The 19,805-nt window shown below is 43.2% G+C and overlaps 1 protein-coding gene across 12 annotated transcripts in view; it reads right to left on the bottom strand.

Moving 5' to 3' along the window:
• The window catches only part of ITSN2 (intersectin 2), a 158,389-nt gene extending 148,061 nt beyond the window's left edge, over nt 1-10,328 (bottom strand). For 6 of the 12 annotated variants that reach the window (XM_054548304.1, XM_054548303.1, XM_024242351.2 and 3 more), the window contains exon 1: nt 9,681-9,819. The gene's annotated coding sequence lies outside the window, so the exon portion shown is untranslated. Of the gene's footprint in view, nt 1-9,216; nt 9,549-9,680 lie in introns of those variants that run through there. The other 6 variants (XM_054548300.2, XM_063713756.1, XM_054548302.1 and 3 more) reach the window with 5 other exon arrangements.
• Between the last annotated feature and the right edge of the window lie 9,477 nt (nt 10,329-19,805).

The following is a 19,805-nucleotide window of genomic DNA, read 5'->3' as shown; positions in this document are numbered from 1 at the left end:
GTGGCATATCCATATAATCCATAAAATATTATTTGGCCATATTTGGCAATAAAAATGAATGAAGTACTGATCCATGCTATAACATTGATGAATCTTGAAAACACTATGGTAAGTAAAAGAAGTGAGTCACAAAAGACCATATATTGTATAATTCCATTTATATGAAATGTCTAGGATAGGCAATTTCATAGACACAGAAAGTAGACTAGTGGCTACCTAGAGCTAGGGGTGTTGAGGGAGATGGAAAGTAACTGCCATTGGGTATAGGAGGTTCTTTTAAGAACGATGAAAATGTTCTAAAATTAGATAGTGATACTGGTCGCAAAAGTCTGTGAATATACTAAAAAACACTGAACTATAAACTTTAAAAGGGTGAATTTTATAATATATATCTCAATAAAGCTATTTTTTAAAAATCTATTCACGTGACATACAAGGTGTTTTAGGCTCTATCTTCCGCCTACCTTACCAGGTATTTCAACCTCCCCACCTCCACCTCCATTTGATCTTATTCCCATGCACTCTCTCTTTGCACCTGTGGAACTACCTGCCTTCTGAGTGACACTTCCACTAATGATAGCTTCCTTTGCCACAGTCCCATTTTGTCTCGTATTATCTCATTAAACTACATACCAGCTAGTATTGTTACTTTTGTTTTCATGCCTGCCCCGCTTCTATTAGACTGTGAGCTCCTAAATGGCTCTTTAACTTCATATACCTAGTGCCCAGCAGTCAGTCACATGGTAGGCACTAAAATATTCTTTAATAAGCACAGGTTAGCATTCTTTCAACTGCACAGAAGACAAACCCAGCAACTTGAGTTTGAATCCCAGTGCAAGTACTTCCTAGCTTTGTGGACTTCCACATGACATAGCTTCAATTTCCTAACCAAATAATGTGGATACAGTAGACCCCCTTATCTGCAGTTTCACTTTCTGAAGTTTCAGTTACCTGTGGTCAACCATGGTCTCAAAATACAAAATGGATAATTCCAGAAATAAACAATTCATAAATTTTTAATTGTGCACCATCCTGAGTAGCATGGTAAAATCTTGCATTGCCCGCCTCTGTCCCAACCAGGATGAAAACCATCCCTTTGTCCAGGGTGTATCCACTGTGTCTATGCTGCCTGCCCATTAGTCACTTAGTAGCTGTCTCAGTTATCAGATCGACTGTCACAGTATCACAGTGCTTGTGTTCAAGTAACCCTTATTTTACTTAATAATGACCCCAAAGTGCAAGAGTAGTGAGGCTGGCAATTCGAATATGCCAAGGAGAAGCCACTTCATTTAAGTGAAAAGGTGAAAGTTCTCAACTTAATACAGAAAGGAAAAAATTGTATGCTGAGGTTGCTAAGATCTACAGTAAGAACAAGTCTTATATTTGTGAAATTGTTAACAGTGTATTGTTATAATTCTTCAATTTTATTATTATTAATCTCTTACTGTGCCTAATTTATAAATTAAACTTTATCATAGGTATGTATATATTGGAAAAAACATAGTGTATATAGGTTTCTGTACCATCCACAGTTTCAGGCATCCACTAGGGGTTTTGGAATGTATCCCTTGCAGATAAGCAAGTACTACTGTAATCACACCTAAATGCCAGGTTATTTTAAGGCTTAGATGTCATGTCTGGAAAACATCTGGCACATAGAAGGTGTCCATAAATGATGATTATTACAACAATTATTTCAACATTATTTTAATTATAATCACTAATCAACTTGTTTTACTGAAACAAATTAGAGCTGTACCAATTATTAATAAAAGAACATGTTTTTCTCACTTTAATCAATATTTGAGAAAAAAGTTATCATTTCTATCTAGAGGCTTAGGGTCCCAAATATACAAAGCATTAAGACCTAAAAGCCTCAAAGAAGATAACTTCTCTATACAAACTTAGTTCTTAATTCTAGTTCTGCAATTTAGCAACCTCAGTTTAGATTTTTAAACACAAATTATACACTCAGATTTTTATAAATACTGAGTTTAGCCTTCAAAAAATCAACAAATAAGCCAGGAGACATAAAAGAACAGGAATAGTAAACTAATACTGAAGTGGTTAGTACTCAAATTCTATTGAAGATTTAAATCAAACCAATTTTTGAAGAATAGTCAACAACTCTGAACAAGACAATTCACCCACACAAACAGGGATAAAAATACCTAAGAATAACTTGTGACTCAGCCTGCATTCCTATAAGGGGTCCAAGGGGGGCTGATAATATTTAGCCTATTGTCATCTCTCTCATATCAGAACTAAATATTACAGCAAAACTACTTGACATGAATAAAAAGTACAGAGGGAAAGAAATTCAGACAGATGCTTCACTTTCAAGTAAAACATCACCTCTTTGAAACAAAGACAACTTTTAAGTTTTGAAGCCATACAAGAAAACAAAAGAAAGAATAAGCAGATTCTATATCATCTATATAACAAATATTTAAAACTTCCTTGAAAACAAACTTAAAAGGTAAATGGGGAAAAATCACAACACATGATAAGCAGTTAATATTTTTAATGTACATAGGGCTATTAAAATAGATAACGAAAACACTAAGACCTCAAATAAATAACCTACGAAAGAAGAAACAGAAGAAATAAAAGTAGTTAATAAATGTTAAGATCACTAATAATTAAGAAAACGAGGCTACCCACAGTGGCTCATGCCTGTAATCCCAGCACTTTGGGAGGCTGAGTGGGGGCGAATCGTCTGAACTCAGGAATTTGAGGCCAGCCTGGGAAACATGGTGTAAACCTGCCTCAATAAAAACTACAAAAAAATTAGTTGGTCCCAGCGGGAGGCTGAGGTGGGAGGATGGCTTGAGCCCAGGAGAAGGAGGTTGCAGTGAGCTGAGATGGCAGTGAGCTGAGATCCCACCACCGCACTCCAGCCTGGGCAACAGAGCCAGACCCTGTCTCAAAGACAAAACAAAACAAAACACTGGCCAATACCCAGGGCTAGCAAAGGTGAATTAAATTGGGTGCTTGCAGGTACAGCCCATGGGAGTACATATTGGTATCACTCTTCAGAAGGCACTCTGAAAACATATATCAAGAGTCCCACCAACATTCATATCCTATAAAGCAATAATTTCACTTCTGGGAATCTGTCATAAAGAAAACAGTAAATGTGGGAAATGCTTTAATTACAAAGATATGGCAGCATTAGTAATCATTGAAAAAAACTAAAAATGAATGTCCATAAATAAAGGAATATACTAAGCCAAGTATCATGCTTCCACTTAAAATCAAATTCATATGATACGTGAATTAAATCTCAATAAAGCTATTTTGTGATCAAGTTCAGTTAGACCACATAATAATATGGAAACTGCTTATGTTCTTACAATTTAAAACTTACATTTTGATATAAATGTGCATATTTATTATGAAAATTAAAACAGCAGCCATCAATCATCAATATTTGCTAAGTGCCAAGCCCTACACTACAAGTCGTTACTTGTTATCATGGTTACCTCATTATCACTGATACCATCACCAGGCCCATCCTGGAAGGGTCTCAGGCCCAGGGCCATCAGCAACTGTGGGGCTGGCCCAAGATAAACCACACTTTAAAGAAGGCCTCACTAAACACTTAAAGAAGGCCCCTTGAGAATGTTAAAAACAAATTTGGAAATTGAGCCCAATGGGATTGTGGCTCTGTTCTACCCTACTTTCCAGCCTTCTTATATAGATTATTCCGATGGTAAGATTAAAAATTATGGGCAAAAAGGCTAATTTCCTTTCCAGTCACGGGGTAAAACAAACACCAAAATAAGAACTATGTTAGGTTAGTCTGAAATTTCTCACTGAACCAAGTTAAAATAACAGGTAACATTAGGCACTTACACTAAGCAGAAGTCACTGTGCTAAGCACTTTATATTACATATAACAACACTAGGAACTAGCTAATATTTCCCCATTTCACACATAAGGAAACAGAAGCTGAAGAGAAAGTAACTTGCCCAAGATTATACAGTTATTTGGTGTCAGAGCTGGGAGCAGGAGGTCTAACTTCAGAGGCTGTACTCTTATCCTCTATGGTTATGATGAAAATAAATGAAATTTTTATTAAAATCACATATACTTTATCTAAAATGAATACGCATTCGTGAAGAAAATGATCTAAAAAATATGAAACAGTTAGTTAAATAAAACAAGTCTTTACCGTCTGGTAATAGTCCCCTAATCCACTAAATGTCTACCATAATCCACCGCTGAATAGCTCCACAAGTAAATAAATCATTTAATGTCCTGATGTATCTATGAAATTATATTTTAAATGAACCTCTTGAAACAATACTATACATTCTGCAAATGAAATATGCTGCCCTCTTGGAGCTGTGAAAATACATATTTCTTGATCTATTAACTGTCCTAATTCTGTTCAGTTTCCTCCCTTCCTCTCCCACTTCCTCTTTGCTCTCGTATCCTTTAAGACCAGTTCAGTTCCTCCTCCTCAAGAATACCTATATTCACACTTTACCCAAGAGAACTCTAACATTAGTTTCTGCGCTCTACAGCTGCAGGATGTTACAAAATCCAAAAAATGAACTCAAGTAAAAAATACAGTATTTCTGATGTACCTTCAACTTTAGATCTATCCACTTACAGAATTAATTATAAACATTCTTATTTTTCTACTTCACACTTGGAATCCTGTCTTTAAAATCAGCACACAGTAACCAAAACAGCATGGCACTGGTACCAAAACAGACATATAGGCCAATGGAGCAGAACAGAGACCTCAGAAATAACACCACACATCTACAACCATCTGATCTTCAACAAACAAGACAAAAACAAGCAATGGGGAAAGGATCTCCTATTCTGTAAATGGTGCTGCGAAAACTGGCTAGCCATATGCAGAAAACTGAAACTGGACCGCTTCCTTACACCTTACACAAAAATTAACTTGAGATGAATTAAAGACTTAAATATAAAACCCAAAACCATAAAACCCTAGAAGAAAATCTAGGCAATACCATTCAGGACATAGGCATGGGCAAAGACTTCATGACAAAAATGCCAAAAGCAATTGCAACAAAAGCCAAAATTGACAAATAGGATCTAATTAAACTAAAGAGCTTCTGCACAGCAAAAGAAACTATCATCAGGCTGGGTGCAGTGGCTCATGCCTATAATCCCAGCACTACAGGAGGCCGAGGTGGGAGGATCACCTGAGGTCACGAATTCCAGACCATGGTGAAACCCTGTCTCTATTAAAAAAAATACAAAAAGGCCAGGCACGGTGGCTCACGTCTGTAATCCCAGCACTTTGGGAGGCCGAGGCGGGTGGATCACCTGAGGTCAGGAATTTGAGACCAGCCTGGACATGGTGAAACCCCATCTCTACTAAAAATACAAAAATTAGCCGGGCATGGTGGCAGGCATCTGTAATCCCAGCTACTTGGGAGGCTGGGGCAGGAGAATCACTTGAACCTGGGAGGCTGAGGTTGCAGTGAGCCAAGATCGCACCATTGCACTCCAGCCTGGGGGATGAGAGCGAGACTCCATCTCAAAAAAAAAAAAAAAAAAAAAATAGCTGGGCGTGGTGCCACATGCCTATAATCCCAGCTACTTGGGAGGCTGAGGCAAGAGAATCGCTTGAACCTGGTAGGCAGAGATTGTGCTGAGCCAAGATCGCACCACGGCACTCCAGCCTGGGAGACAGAGCAAGACTCCGTTTCAAAAAAAAAAAAAAAGAAAAAAGAAACTATCATCAGAGTGAACAGGCAACCCACAGAATGGGAGAAAATTTTTGTAATCTACCCATCTGACAAAGGTCTAATATCCAGAATTTACAAGGAACTTAAACATATCTACAAGAAAAAAAACAACCCCACCAAAAAGTGGGCAAAGGATATGAATAGAGACTTCTCAAAAGAAGACATTTTTGAGGCCAACAAAAACGAAAAAACGCTCAACATCACCGATCATCAGAGAAATGCAAATCAAAACCACAATGATGGCTGGGTGCAGTGGCTCAAGCCTGTAATCCCAGCACTTTGGGAGGCCGAGGCAGGTGGCTCATCTGAGGTTAGGAGTTCGAGACCAGCCTGGCCAACATGGCAAAACCCTGTCTCTACTAAAAAGACAAAAATTGGCAGGGTGTGGTGGCAGGCATCTGTAATCCCAGCTACTCAGGAGGCTGAGGCAGAAGAATCGCTTGAACCCAGGAGGCGGAGGTTGCAGTGAGTTGGGATCGCGCCATTGCACTCCAGACTGGGCAACAAGAGTGAGACTCTGTCTCAAAAAAAAAAAAAAAACAAAAAACAAAAAACAATGAGATACCATTTCATGCCAGCCAGAATGGTGATTATTAAAAAGTCAGGAAACAATAGATGCTGGCAAGTCTGTGGCAAAATGGAACGCTTTTACACTGTTGCTGGGAATGTAAATTGGTTCAACCATAGTGGAAGATAGTATGGCGATTCCTCAAGGATCTAGAACCAGAAATATCATTTGACCCAGCAATCTCATTAATGGGTATATACCCAAAGGAATATAAATCATTCTATTATAAAGACACATGCACATGTATGTTTACTGCAGCACTATTTACAATAGCAAAGACACCAAACCAACCCAAATGCCCATCAATGATAGACAGGATTAAGAAAATGTGATACACATACACCATGGAATACTATGCAGCCATAAAAAGGAATCAGATCATATCCTTTGCAGGGACATGGATGAAACTGGAAGCCATCATCCTCAGCAAACTAACACAGGAATAGAAAACCAAACACCCCATGTTTTCACTCATAAGTGGGAGTTGAACACTGAGAACACATGGACACAGAGAGGGGAACACCACACACCAGGACCTGTTGTAGGGGGGAAATGAAGGAAGGGGACTTAGAGGACGGGTCAATAGGTGCAGCAAACCACCATGGCGCACGTATACCTATGTAACAAACCTGTACGTTCTGCACGTATATCCTGTTTTTTTTGTTTTTTTTAGAAGGAATAAAAAAAATCGGCACAAAAGAAAGTCTGCCTTTCTTCAAAAATAGTTTTTCCACAAATTTTTTCCATAAATAAGGTACTAAAAAAACTTGAATCCAAAAAAAGAAAAAGAAAATGCACTGTTAGGTGGTAATAAATACATCACGTTTTTGATAATGTAATTCGTTTATTCTGAATCATTTCTGGAACTTGTTAATATAAATGTTTTACAAGTAAATACAATATGTAAAAATGCTACTTAATGGACTAATACGTACTTTCACTCATTCACTCAACACATATTTTTTACTGAACGCCCATATAACTTTTTTTTTTTCTCTTTTTTGTTTGAGACGGAGTCTCACTCTGTCGCCTAGGCTGGAGTGCAATGGTGCAATCTCGGTTCACTGCAACCTCCGCCTCCTGGGTTCAACGATTCTCCTGCCTCAGCCTCCTGAGTGCCTGGGACTACAGGCGCACGCCACCATGCCTGGCTAATTTTTTGTATTTTTTAGTAGAGACAGGATTTCACCTTACTGGCCGGTCTCAAACTCCTGCCCTCGTGATCCGCCCTCCTCGGCCTCCCAAAGTGCTGGGATTACAGGCATGAGCCATGGCACCTGGCACACAGATAACTCTTTTTTAAATGTGTGAACCAAGATGACTATACCAGATAAGGCACAGCTGCTGAAGTTAAAAGGATCTTGGTGTGAAACCTGGCTATTGTACTTACTAGCTCAGAGACCTAAAGTGGTCAAACTTCAGGTTAACATTTCACTTACCTTTTTGATGGGAGAATAATAATTACTCCTAGGGCCTTAGTGAGCTTTAAATGATTATGTAAAACACTTAGCATAGAGTCTAACATGCAGTTACGTGCTCGATAAATGACAACCATGGTAAACATATTTTATACTGAAGAAAGTATAGTTGAAGGAGACAGCCAATATGTGATCCTTTCGTCTTACTAAAGATGGAAATTTGTGAAACTCTACATTAAAACTAAAAATCCTAAAGTTACATAAGAAATTTTCTACTTTTTAAAAAAGATATACTAACTACCTAAGGTTAAATGATTTTTTAAAATAAGAAAGAAAAAAAGAAAAGCTTCTTGAAAGCTGCTGAGTTTGGATGATGGGTACATGCTATTTTTGTGAAAATACAAATTTTTTAACACTATTAATCCAATCCCCAGAACATGCCTGACACACCTCCTCATATTCAGGAGAGATCAAGATTTTAGCCTTGAGATGTACTGAACAATGGTAACTCCCTGCTTAATAATTCTGTACAGGTCAAGTTTTCTCGGACGAGTTTACCTTTCATTATAAAGGTGGGCACAGGGAATAGTTATCAATGCGTGGAAGGGTGAAAAAATGCAAGCTTTTCAACTGCTTATTAATATTACATCAAAACAGCAGCAATGCACATTTTTTCCACGTTTTCAAAAACATAAAATACATCCACTTTATTTACTTTTGAAATTACAAGAGAGTCACAGGCACGGCCAAAAAAAGCTAAAGGTAAACACATCAGAGTTGTCAGTATCTTTAAATTTGGAAGAACGTCATTATTAATTCGTGTAAATGTTTTATGCGATGTTTCTAGGTAGCTTTTAGGTTTTATCACTGATTAACAATATAGCAAACCAGCACAGGGAGAGAGGCAATTTTTCGAAACGCTTAAGAAGCTTTAAACTACAAGAGCTATGCTACCTAAACTGAGCTAACAACATAAAATTTCAAGTCACACCTTGCCTATTTCTAAGTAAGCAAGCAAACACTAGTGAAACAAACTAGAAGCATGGAGCAAAGCAAGTCATTTCTGTGCTAACCTTAATTCCTATCGTAAAGGGGTTGGCTCCATCAAAAAATATTCCTATTTCAGTATTAACACAAGTTTCCAATAAAGCACACTTGCCATTGGTAATTCTGGAGCGACAAAGCGCATAATTAATAAATCCAAATGGAGCATCTTTCTACAGAATGCAAAGCCATCTGCAGTTTCAGCCTCGGTTTACCCACTCACTATGCATATGCAGACGTCTTTAAAAATAAATAAATAAATAAATAAACTTTATCTGGCCTGAGAGATTACATCTCTCGGTGCTTCCTGTATATCCTAGAAGTCAATAACGCTGAAGGTAAATTTAACATTTCCAACTCCGGAGGAACGCGAGCGGTGGACGCCAAGCATCCGCCCACTGTCCTCTCGTGACTCGGGCTACTTTGACGCACCGGGATGCAGCTCACCTGACATTTCGCACCAACCCTTGCCAGGAAGGAAAACCAACTCCGCGAAAATAAAATGGGTCCCCGAGGAGGCGTGCGGCTGCCCCCAGAGCTTTCTTCTGCTCACACCCCGAAAGCGAGGGGGCCATGCCACCCCCGACCCTCGCCGTCGTCCGCCACCTGCCAGACGAGGCCGCGGCCAGGGACCCGGGCTCGGCCGCAAGGAAAGGGCAGCCCAGCCCAGGCCCCCTCGGCGTCTGTCCCGGCCCGGCAGCAGAGGAAGGAACCCGGGGCCGGAGGTTCCGCCCCGCACGGCCGAGCCCGCCAGGGGCCTAGCTCGGGGGCCGCCCGTGCTCCCGAGGACCCGTCCCCGTCGTGCGGAGCGCCCAGCCGCCTCAGCCCGACCCGCGGAGCCTCCGGGCAGCGGGCGCGGCGCCCGCACCTGCCCCGCGCCTTGCGGCAGCCCCGCTAGCGGCTTCACCCACCTGGCGCCCTCGCCGCGCCTCCCGCACGTCACAGCGCGACTCCGCGCCCCTCAGCACCGGCAGCCTGGGCGCGGGCAGGCGCGGGGAGACCCTGCTCTGCCGCCGTCGCCGCCACTGCAGCCGGCTTGGTCGTCAGGCCGCCGCCCGCGAACCTGTTGCGTAGCCTGTCACGGCCGCTCAGGGCTCCGCGGGCGCCGCCTCAGCCCCACAACAACATGGCGGCCGCGGCCTCCGCAGGAAGCCGGGGGGCGGGGAGGTAGGCGCCGGGCCGGGCAGCTGACGGCCCGCCCGCTGCCGGGCACCGACTCCCCACCCTCCGGAGCCCGAAACTGCCCGGGCGTGGCTCCTCGCCCCAGGAGTTCCGGGGCACTAAACCCTGAGGGTCTGCTCCGAGTCGGTCGGGTCCGAAGCGCTCCTCTCTGCCCTCGGGGAGGCCCCGAAGCCCCAGACCTGGCAGCCCTTCCTGGAGCTGCGGAGACCCACCTGGCTCCTCCTCCCCGAGGTGACATGCTGAGCTTGGGTGGTGCTTTTCCTGCCACGGCAGACCCCGGGGTTTTGGAAAGTCCCAAGCAGTGCCTGCCACATCCCTGTTGCAACCCCCACGGGGCTCTCCCTGGAACCTTCTCACTCGCCGAAGTTTTCTCCACTGATCTGGGGGAACGAATTCTCTGGGAATTGGGGGGTGGAAGGTGGGAAGGAAGTTGATCCCACCCTTGCCCATGGGTCTGTTACAGGCCTCTTGAACCCTTCTCAGGGACCTGGAGGATTTAACCATACCCTCGGTCATCCATTCACCATTCCTCGCCCTCCTCCATAACACACACAGAGCGCCCACGAGGAGCACCCTCTACGCTAGTCACACTGCGCCGAGCAGTAGGAAGACTGTCCCCATAGAGCATAGCACGACGAAGCTAAACTTTCTTCCCCACCCCTCACCAAGGGACAGGCGAAGCTCAAACTCAGAATTTGTCTCTTTTCTCCCCTCCCGGTTCCTGGTCTCCTCACAAAAGACCAGACTTCAACTCAGGTCGCCACCGTATCCCAAAGGCTTGCCCTTGACAAGAAGCTCCTTCAAGGGGAAAGGCTTTCTTTTGATTGGGGTGAGGGAGGAGTTAGTGTTTCCTAATGTACGTAACCAAATGTCGGCCTGACACAGTGGCTCACGCTTGTAACCCCGGCACTTTGGGAGGCCGAGGCAGGTGGATCATCTGAGGTCAGGAGTTCGAGACCAGCTTGGCCAACACGGTGAAACCCCCGTCTCTACTAAAAATACAAAAATTAGCTGGGCGTGGTGGCGGGCGCCTGTAGTCCCAGCTACTCGGAAGGCTGAGGCAGGAGAATTGCTTGAACCTGGGAGGCGGAGGTTGCAGTGAGCAGAGATTGCACCACTGCACTCCAGCCCGGACGACAAGAGCGAAACTCTGTCTCAAAACAAACAAACAAAAAAAGTAACCAAATGTAAGACTCAAGATTTTTGGATATAAGACCCAAGATTTCTTTCTTTTTTTTTCCTGAGACAGAGTCTCACTCCGTTGCCCAGGCTGGAGTGCAGTGGCGCGATCTGTGAGATCTGTGCTCACTGCAACCTCCGCCTCCCAGGTTCAAGCAATTCTCCTGCCTCAGCCTGTCAAGTACCTGGGGTTACAGGCACTCGCCACCATGCCTGGCTAATTTTTGTATTTTTAGTAGACACTGGTTTCACCATGTTGGCCAGGCTGGTCTCAAACTCCTGACCTCAGGTGATCCGCCCGCCTCATCCTCCCAAAGTGCTGGGAGTGGCATGAGCCACCACGCCTGGCCAAGACCCAAGATTTCTTTTGGCGTTTAGAAGCAGGGTGAGGGCTGGTCCAGGGTCCAAAACTCATATCCCTTGATTTGATCTGTGTAGATCAAATAACCCCATGGCATCCTTTCATTCCTTACCTGTTGAGGCAGGTGAAGGTGAGATGGCTCCAAACCCAGTCCTATCTGAACTGGCCAGCCAGCTCAGGAGGAATTTACCAAACATCAATGATGATAAACAGGCTTTTCCCGCTCTCACACTCAGTGTTTTTCCTAACTCTCACACTCAGTGTTTTTCCTAACTCCTCGATTAGAACCTGACCAAGACCTGACAGACAGGTCCTGAGCTTCGGTGACACAGAGAAGCCTGACTCTTGTATCAGTCTAGGAGGCCCCTCACTTGCTGGGGACCAGCCAATCTGTCCTTATCTGCAAACAAACCACCCAGGCCAAGGATAGCAATCTTGAGCACATGGCCTCATTCCCATTGCACCCTTCACCAGTTAACTGATGTGCCCTTTTGGAGCCCATGTTTGAGAGTCAAAGCCCCAGAATCCTTCACAACATAGTGCTCCAGAGAGTTGGTCTGAGAGGTAAAAACCTATTTTTTATTCCTGTTAGGCACATAGCTAGTCTTCATTTTTCCCCCATCCTTTGACCAATGTCATTTGTGTTTTGGGGTTCTAGACCTGGTGCAATTCACCCTGAGTCCCTTTTCCTTCTAAAGGAGATGCCAAATCCTCGGCAGGACAAAAATGGAATTTGTAGAAAGAGATGCTTATAAAGGAATAAAAAAAAATTTAAAGCCCCCCTAAAATAAACCAAAAAGCTAACAACCTCTGCTGGAAATCAGGGTCCTGAATGCATGCCTACAGTATCCCAAGTACTAAAACAACTGTATCCCAGAGTTCCCTTCAGAACTTTGAGGCCAGTTTGTCCATCCTGTCCTACTCTATCACAGCCCAAAATACAAGCACCTCCAGTTATCTATCTTCTCTCTCACACATACCTCCCATCCTGTGTGATTCAGGGATAAATTTGGGTAATATTAAGCATTTGGTGATTGGATATAAGGAATGAAAGAAGGAGTAAAGGGTTCTTGGGGTTTTGGGTAGTGGTAGTTCTATTCAACAAGATAAAGAATGGAATACAAGAGGGAAGCACAGACCTTGGAAGTGGCTGAAGAAACATTTTCCTTGCTCCTCGACTGCTTCCAGATCCCAGTTTTCCACTCACGTGCAAAAGCCCCTTCTTCTATAAGCCTTATAACACTAGCTACACCCATCCTCTATCCTAATCCTTATCATTTACCATCTTCCAGGGCACCCAATATATTCATCAAGAATTTCTGCACATAGGTTAGCCAGTACTCTCTGCCCAGGACCTTCATCATCCTTAGTGTCTTTCAGTGTTCATGATTCATTTAGATGATGCAGCCGCCATCCCAGTTCCTTGACTTCCTCTTCTCATAGGGTGGCCTTGGAAGTGTATCTGTACATTTCGTCCTTAGTATTCTCCAAATCCCAGCAACTTTTCTTTACTTCTGGCACCAGCTGGAAATCAAATACCTGAAGGAGCTAAGTCCTACCATGTTACATTTCTCTTCCTCTAGTTCTGCCACAGTCTAGGCAAGATTCTTAGACTTGTTCCTGGTGACCTAGCTTTTACCCTGGGAGCATTTAGTCTCTATCTGTTTTCTTTTCCATGTATTATTGATTCTTCTCCTCAACCATATGTATCTTATGTTCTATCAATCTCCCCTTATGTTAGTTTTCAAAGATTCCATCCTGTACCCCATTTCTACCATGTTTACCCCCAAAACAAACCTGCAGTGTAAGAAGAGTATAGAATAGGTAGAAGCAACAGTTCTAGACTCCAGGCGTCCCATAAGATAAATACCATTATCATATAGAGTAAGAAGACTGTGAGAACCTGGAGCTCATATTTCATGTTATAGTTTTACCTTAAAAATAATGCTGTAACTTTGGGGTTTTTTTATTTGTTTGTTTTTGTTTTGTTTTTTAGGATGGAGTTTCATTCTTGTTGCCTAGGCTGGAGTGCAATGGCGTGATCTCGGCTCTCTGCAACCTCCACCTCCCAGGTTCAAGCGATTCTCCTGCCTCATCCTCCTGAGTAGCTGGGATTACAGGCTCCCACCACCAAGCCCAGCTAATTTTTTGTATTTTTAGTAGAGACAAGGTCTCACTATATTGGCCAGGCTGGTCTTGAACTCCTGACCTCAGGTGATCCGCCCACCTCAGCCTCCCAAAGTGCTGGGATTATAGGCGTGAGCCAAGTTTTAAATAAATAATTTATAAAGAAATTAATAGGTTACAGGCAACAAAAATAGTCTTGATTTATCCAGATATTTATTATTTTGGGCACTCTTCATTCTTTCCTGAGGATCCGAGTTTCCATATGATAATATTTCCCACCTGCCAAACAAACTAACCCTGAAAATGGATGGCGCTGGAGGAGCAGAGGAAGCCGGAGGAAAGGGAGTGAGCAGATGGCGTCATTCCCCATTTTTCAACCCCCCAACCCCAAGCTCCCAGCCCTCCAGATGCTCTGCCCTGAGACTTGAAGCCTGGGGCGCAGGCCTGGGTGGAGCCAATGCAGGCACAGATCTTGGCGTTCGTAGCAAATATTCAGATGGGAATTTTGAAGGCAGAAGTGGAGAAGAGTTCCATGTGAACAGCAGTAGGTATGAGTTATATATTTTTTAAATTAATAATTTTTAAAAGACCCTACCATGTTCTGGCCACTAGAAACAAGGACTTCGCAAGGAATGAGCACTGGTGAGGAGCAGTGGAGACTCAATTCACAGGAATGGTCAATGGGACAGATTTGGTCCTTGGATCTTTTCTTAGCTTCTTGACGTTACAGATCGCCTTCTGGAGTCCGGGACAGAAGAAAAGCAGAGAAGTGGAAATAGGAGTGACTTCAGGGGAAAGAGGAGAGAAGGGAAATTCCCAGCCCTGGCATGGAAGGAAGGAGTGTTCTCATTATTGGGCCACTAATGTTGTGCATAACTTGAGACTCTGGCTTGAGGCCTGATGGTACCGGAAAGGCAGTACCAGGCAAACTGAAGGGGGAAGTTAGCCCAGACTTGGGCCTAGGCCAGCACTGCAGGGTGGAGTCAAAGGCCAGACTGGGCGAGGCCCTAAAGTCCCTGGACAGGACGTGTTCATTCATTACCAAAGCACCAGGGGCTTCCAGTCTGGCAGGTGTAGCTCAGCAAAAGGGAATCCAATCTGTGTTCAAGAGTCAGAAATGCTTCCTGTCTGGCAGATATGCTCAGCTGTCTGCTTATTTCATTGTTGCTGTCTGCAGCACAAACCTAGAGTGGTACCAGTTCCCTTCTTATAATAACGTAACTAATATCAATGTAGCATTTTGCACTTGGCAGAGTACTTTTGTTATTTCATTTAATCCTTATAACAATCCTGGGAATTAGGGTAAAGTGCTGTTTGTGATTGTCTCACTTTGGTTGATATGAAGAAAGAGAGGTAAAATCAGGCTTTTGCCTTGTGTTTAGAGAATTTTCCTATGCCTAGCTGTGATTTTCTTTTCCTCATTTAAATAGAGAAACATAGGCCATGCTCTTCTGGGTTTAGATAGCAACAGTTTTTTAATTTAAAATATACAATGGATCAGATCATTTTGTACTGCTTGGCCCAGTCTGGCCAGGCTTTTTTTTTTTTTTTTCCTAGTATTGACATTTTCTTCTCCCAGATAATGTCTTGAGCCAATGAAATGTCCCACTGTGGCCTCCCAAAGTGCAGGGGTTACAGACGTGAGCCACCATGCCCAGCCCTTAAGACAATTAAATTTAAGAAAGATAACTGCTTAACTGCCCCTACCCCAGCCCTAGGGAGATGGAAATGGAATAGCTGCCCTTGGTCTAATGCTAGGGGACAGAACAATCTGCAAGGGTAAACCACAGGCAAATGCAAGACCACATTTTGATTGTTTAAATGACATGCTTGACACTTGCTCTGTCTTAACTTCTCTCATGAAAACAAGATGAACATCTAAACCTAGAGCTATGAAATCACTGCCCAAAGTGGGGCCCTGCATCCTCAAGCTGGTTAACATCCTCATCTGCCCTAGGGAGGAATGGCCAGATCAGGAGAGTTTTCTGCCTTGGGGCTCAGATAGAGATTAGGATTTGGGTGCTTGGTGCCATTTGCCTTTTCTGTTTTTGCTTTTTGTGTTGCGTGTATAGAGTGGATATGTTTTCTTCCTTTTCTTGTGCCTATAGTTTAAGGATGTTTAATTTAGTAGAACCATGAAGGAGAGCAAGAAAGAACAAAAAGTACACTGCTTGCGAATTAACCTCAGAAGCCGTTCCTCAACAGGATAGTTTTGGCTTTTAATTATTTGTTTATTTTTATTTTTATTTTATTTATTTATTTATTTATTTATTTATTGAGACAGAGTCTCGCTCTGTTGCCCAGGCTGGAGTGCAGTGGCTCAATCTCAGCTCACTGCAACCTCCACCTCCTGGATTCAAGCAATTCTTCCTGCCTCAGCCTTCCAAGTAGCTGGGACTACAGGCATCTGCCACCATGCCCGGCTAATTTTTATATTTTTTAGTAGAGATGGGGTTTTGCCATGTTGGCCAGGCTGGTCTTGAACTCCTGACCTCAGATGACCCGCCCGCCTCAGCCTCCCAAAATGCTGGGACTACAGGTGTGAGCCACCACACTCAGCCTTATTTATTTATTTATTTTTATTTTTATTATTATTATTTTTTTGAGACGGAGTCTCTCTCTGTCACCCAGGCTGGAATGCAATGGTGCGATCTCGGCTCACTGCAACCTTTGCCTCCCAGGTTCAAGCGATTCTCCTGCCTCAGCCTCCCTAAGCAGCTAGGACTACAGGCTGCGCCACAATGCCCGGCTAATTTTTGTATTTTTAGTAGAGATGGAGTTTCACCATGTTGGCCAGGATGGTCTCGATCTCTTGATGTCGTGATCCACCCGCCTTTGCCTCCCAAAGTGCTGGGATTACAGGCGTGAGCCACCGCACCTGGCCTCCCTGGGGTCTCTTTTAAAGGGCACCCATCCTATTTGTGATTAGGTGATCTAATCACCTCTCAAAGGCCTCACCTCCTAATACTATCACCTAGAGGGTTAGGATTTCAACACGTGAATTTTGGGGGGACACAACATTGACACCATAGAAGATGGAGAATGTAAACAGTTCTCAGAGGAAAATAATTAATTTTATCAATAAAAAAGCCCAGCACTTTGGGAGGCCGAGGCGGGCAAATCACCAGGTCAGAAGTTCGAGACCAGCCTGACTAATATGGTGAAACACCATCTTTACTAAAAACACAAAAGTTAGCCGAGCGTGGCAGCAGGCGCTTGTAGTCCTAACTACTTGGGAGGCTGAGGCAGGAGAATCACTGGAACCTGGGAGGCAGAGGTTGCAGTGAGCCAAGATCATGCTACTGATTCCAGCCTGGGCAACAGAGTGAAATTCTGTCTCAAAAAAAAAAAAAAAAAAAGTAATTTTGGCCGGGCGCAGTGGTTCATGCCTGTAACCTCAGCACTTTGGGAGGCCGAGGCAGGCAGATCATGAGGTCAGGAGATTGAGACCATCCTGGCTAATATGGTGAAAACCCGTCTCTACTAAAAATACAGAAAATTAGCAGAGCGTGGTGGCACACACCTGTAGTCCCAGCTACTCGGGAGGCTGAGGCAGGAGAATCGCTTGAACCTGGGTGGTGGAGGTTGCAATGAGCCGCGATTTTGCCGAGGCAGGCCGATCACAAGGTCAGGAGTTTGAGACCGGCCAATAAGGTGAAACCCTGTCTCTACTAAAAAATACAAAAAATTAACCGGGCGTGGTGACACATGCCTGTAGTCCCAGCTACTCAGGAGGTGAGGCAAGAGAGTCGTTGAACTCCGGAGGCAGAGGTTGCAGTGAGCCGAGATCGCACCACTGCACTCCAGCCTGGGTGACAGAGCGAGACTCCATCTCAAAAAAAAAAAAAAAAAGGAGACCCCAGGGAGCTACCTGCCCTTTCCACCAAGTGAAGACACAGCTAGAAGGCATCATCTGTGAAACAGAAAGTAGGCCAGCACCAGACACTGAATTTACTCGTGCCATGGTCTTGGATTTCCCAGGCTCCAGAACTGTGAGAAATAAGTTTCTGTTGTTTATAAGCTATGCAGTTTATGGCGTTCTATTATATCAGCCTGAACAGATGAAGACACTATTTATGTTTTATGGTATTCTTATTTTATCAATTCATATAAATTTTTTATATAAAATATTCAAAAGATGGTTGTTTTTAAATCATTTAGTTATTGTCTCATCACACAAATTGTTTTATTCTCTGCTTACCAGAAAACATGGGTTGAGTCTTATTTATCTTTTGTTATTCATTTGCTCATCAAAAATATTTATTGTGTGCCTTTCATATGCCTAAGACTATGCTAAGCAAAGAGGATATAAGAGTAAATAAGATAGTAACATGGTGCCTGGCTCCATTAAATGTTCACTAAATGTCACTGGATGCTGAAAAAAATAAATATTATGACATAAGATAATGCCATCTACATTTCAGCAAGATTAATTCTCTGGAGTCCTTCAGGAGATTTTTAAGATTCTCCTACCAGATGAGAATAGTCAGGTGGTTCTTTTCCAAGTTCTGTCTAGTTTCTTCTTTTTCTAAGATACAAGCAATAATAGCATTTTTTTTGTAGAAGTTATCTATTACTACTTTGTATGACCTGTTTAAACAAAAGCTGGTGGTGGCATCCTGGGAGAGGCCCAGTTTATTTTCGTTGTGTAATAGAATAGTTCTAGGCAATAGAACTCTTCAAACATAATAAAAATCTCTATTTTTATGATTTTCAGTTCAATGTTTTCTAAGGCTTTTGATACATTCAAAATAAAGTTATTCTGGGCAAAGACAGTGATCAAAGCCTTGCAAAGAACAGCTCCTTCAGTGAAATCTACTGAACAAAGCTTCCTTAAGCCAAAGGCTCACTGTGGTGAGATTTTTTTTCATGTGTTTCAAAAAGGAATAAGCCTCACTTCCCATTTCAATAATTTCAGCAGGTGCTTTTCTTATGCCTTTGTATAGGGAAACATAAAACTCTTAATTTCATACGTAAGTGACCAGATATTTGTATCAGTTAAAATGTTTGGTTGCAGATAACAGGGATCAACTCAAAGGGCTTAAGCAAAAAAAGAATTAATTACATACAAGGTAAGAGAAGTGTGCCAGTGTTACCAAGGACAGGAGTGGGGCCAGGCAAAATGGAATTAGGGACTGAACACTGTCCAGGGACCCTCTCTGTCTCATCTCTGCACTTATGCTTCATCTTCTCAATAGACAGAGGGTGGGACGTATAGTGGAGCACAGATAATTTTTTTTTTTTGAGACACCATCTCATTCTGTCACCTAGCCTCAAGTACAGTAGTGAGATCATGGCTCACAGCAGTCTCAACCTCCCACACTCAAGTGATCCTCCCCCAACTTAGCCTCCCAAGTAGCTGGGACTGCAGGTGAGTGCCACCATGCCTGGCTAATTTTTTTTTTCTACATGTTGCCCAGGCTGGTCTAAAACTCCTGCACTGTAGCAACCCTCCTGCCAGCCTCCCAAAGTGCTGGGATTACAGGCATGAGCCATCACGCCTGGCAGATCACTTTTTTTTTTTTTTTTTTTGAGGTGGAGTCTCGCTCTGTCGCCCAGGCTGGAGTGCAGTGGTGCGATCTCGGCTCACTGCAACCTCCACCTCCCAGGTTCAAGCAATTCTTCTGCCTCAGCCTCCCGAGTAGCTGGGACTACAGGTATGTGCCACCACACCCAGCTAAGATGGATTGATATATTTTAGTTCCTTTAGATGCTTAGGAGGAATCTAGGTGATAGCAAAGGGCTTTCTTTTACTATTGGATTTTGTCATTTGGAACAACAGGAGAGTGTAACTGAAATTGTATTACAACTCTAGCATTGTCTTCTTAAGTTCAATGTTCTTTCCTGGAACAGCAGCAATGTCATTGTTAGAAGATTAAAAATACAAAATTCTACCCTCAAATCAACAAATTCTGGTTAGAATTATAGTAACTTCTTAGGGATTTACAGAAAGAACTGGCCGGGTGCACTAGCTCGCGCCTGTAATCCCAGCACTTTGGGAGGCCAAGGCAGGTGGATTACCTGAGGTTGGGAGTTCAAGACCAGCCTGGCCAATATGGTGAAACTGCATTTCTACTAAAAATACAAAAATTAGCCAGGCTTGGTGGTGGCTGCCTGTAATCCCAGCTACTTGGGAGGCTGAGGCAGGAGAATCACTTGAACCCGGGAGGCGGAGGTTGCAGTGAGC

Source organism: Pongo abelii, chromosome 12 (assembly GCF_028885655.2).
Source record: "Pongo abelii isolate AG06213 chromosome 12, NHGRI_mPonAbe1-v2.0_pri, whole genome shotgun sequence".
NCBI lineage: Eukaryota > Metazoa > Chordata > Mammalia > Primates > Hominidae > Pongo > Pongo abelii.
The sequence above is the reverse complement of the archived record's forward strand: the minus strand, read 5'-3'. Positions and strand labels throughout refer to the sequence as shown.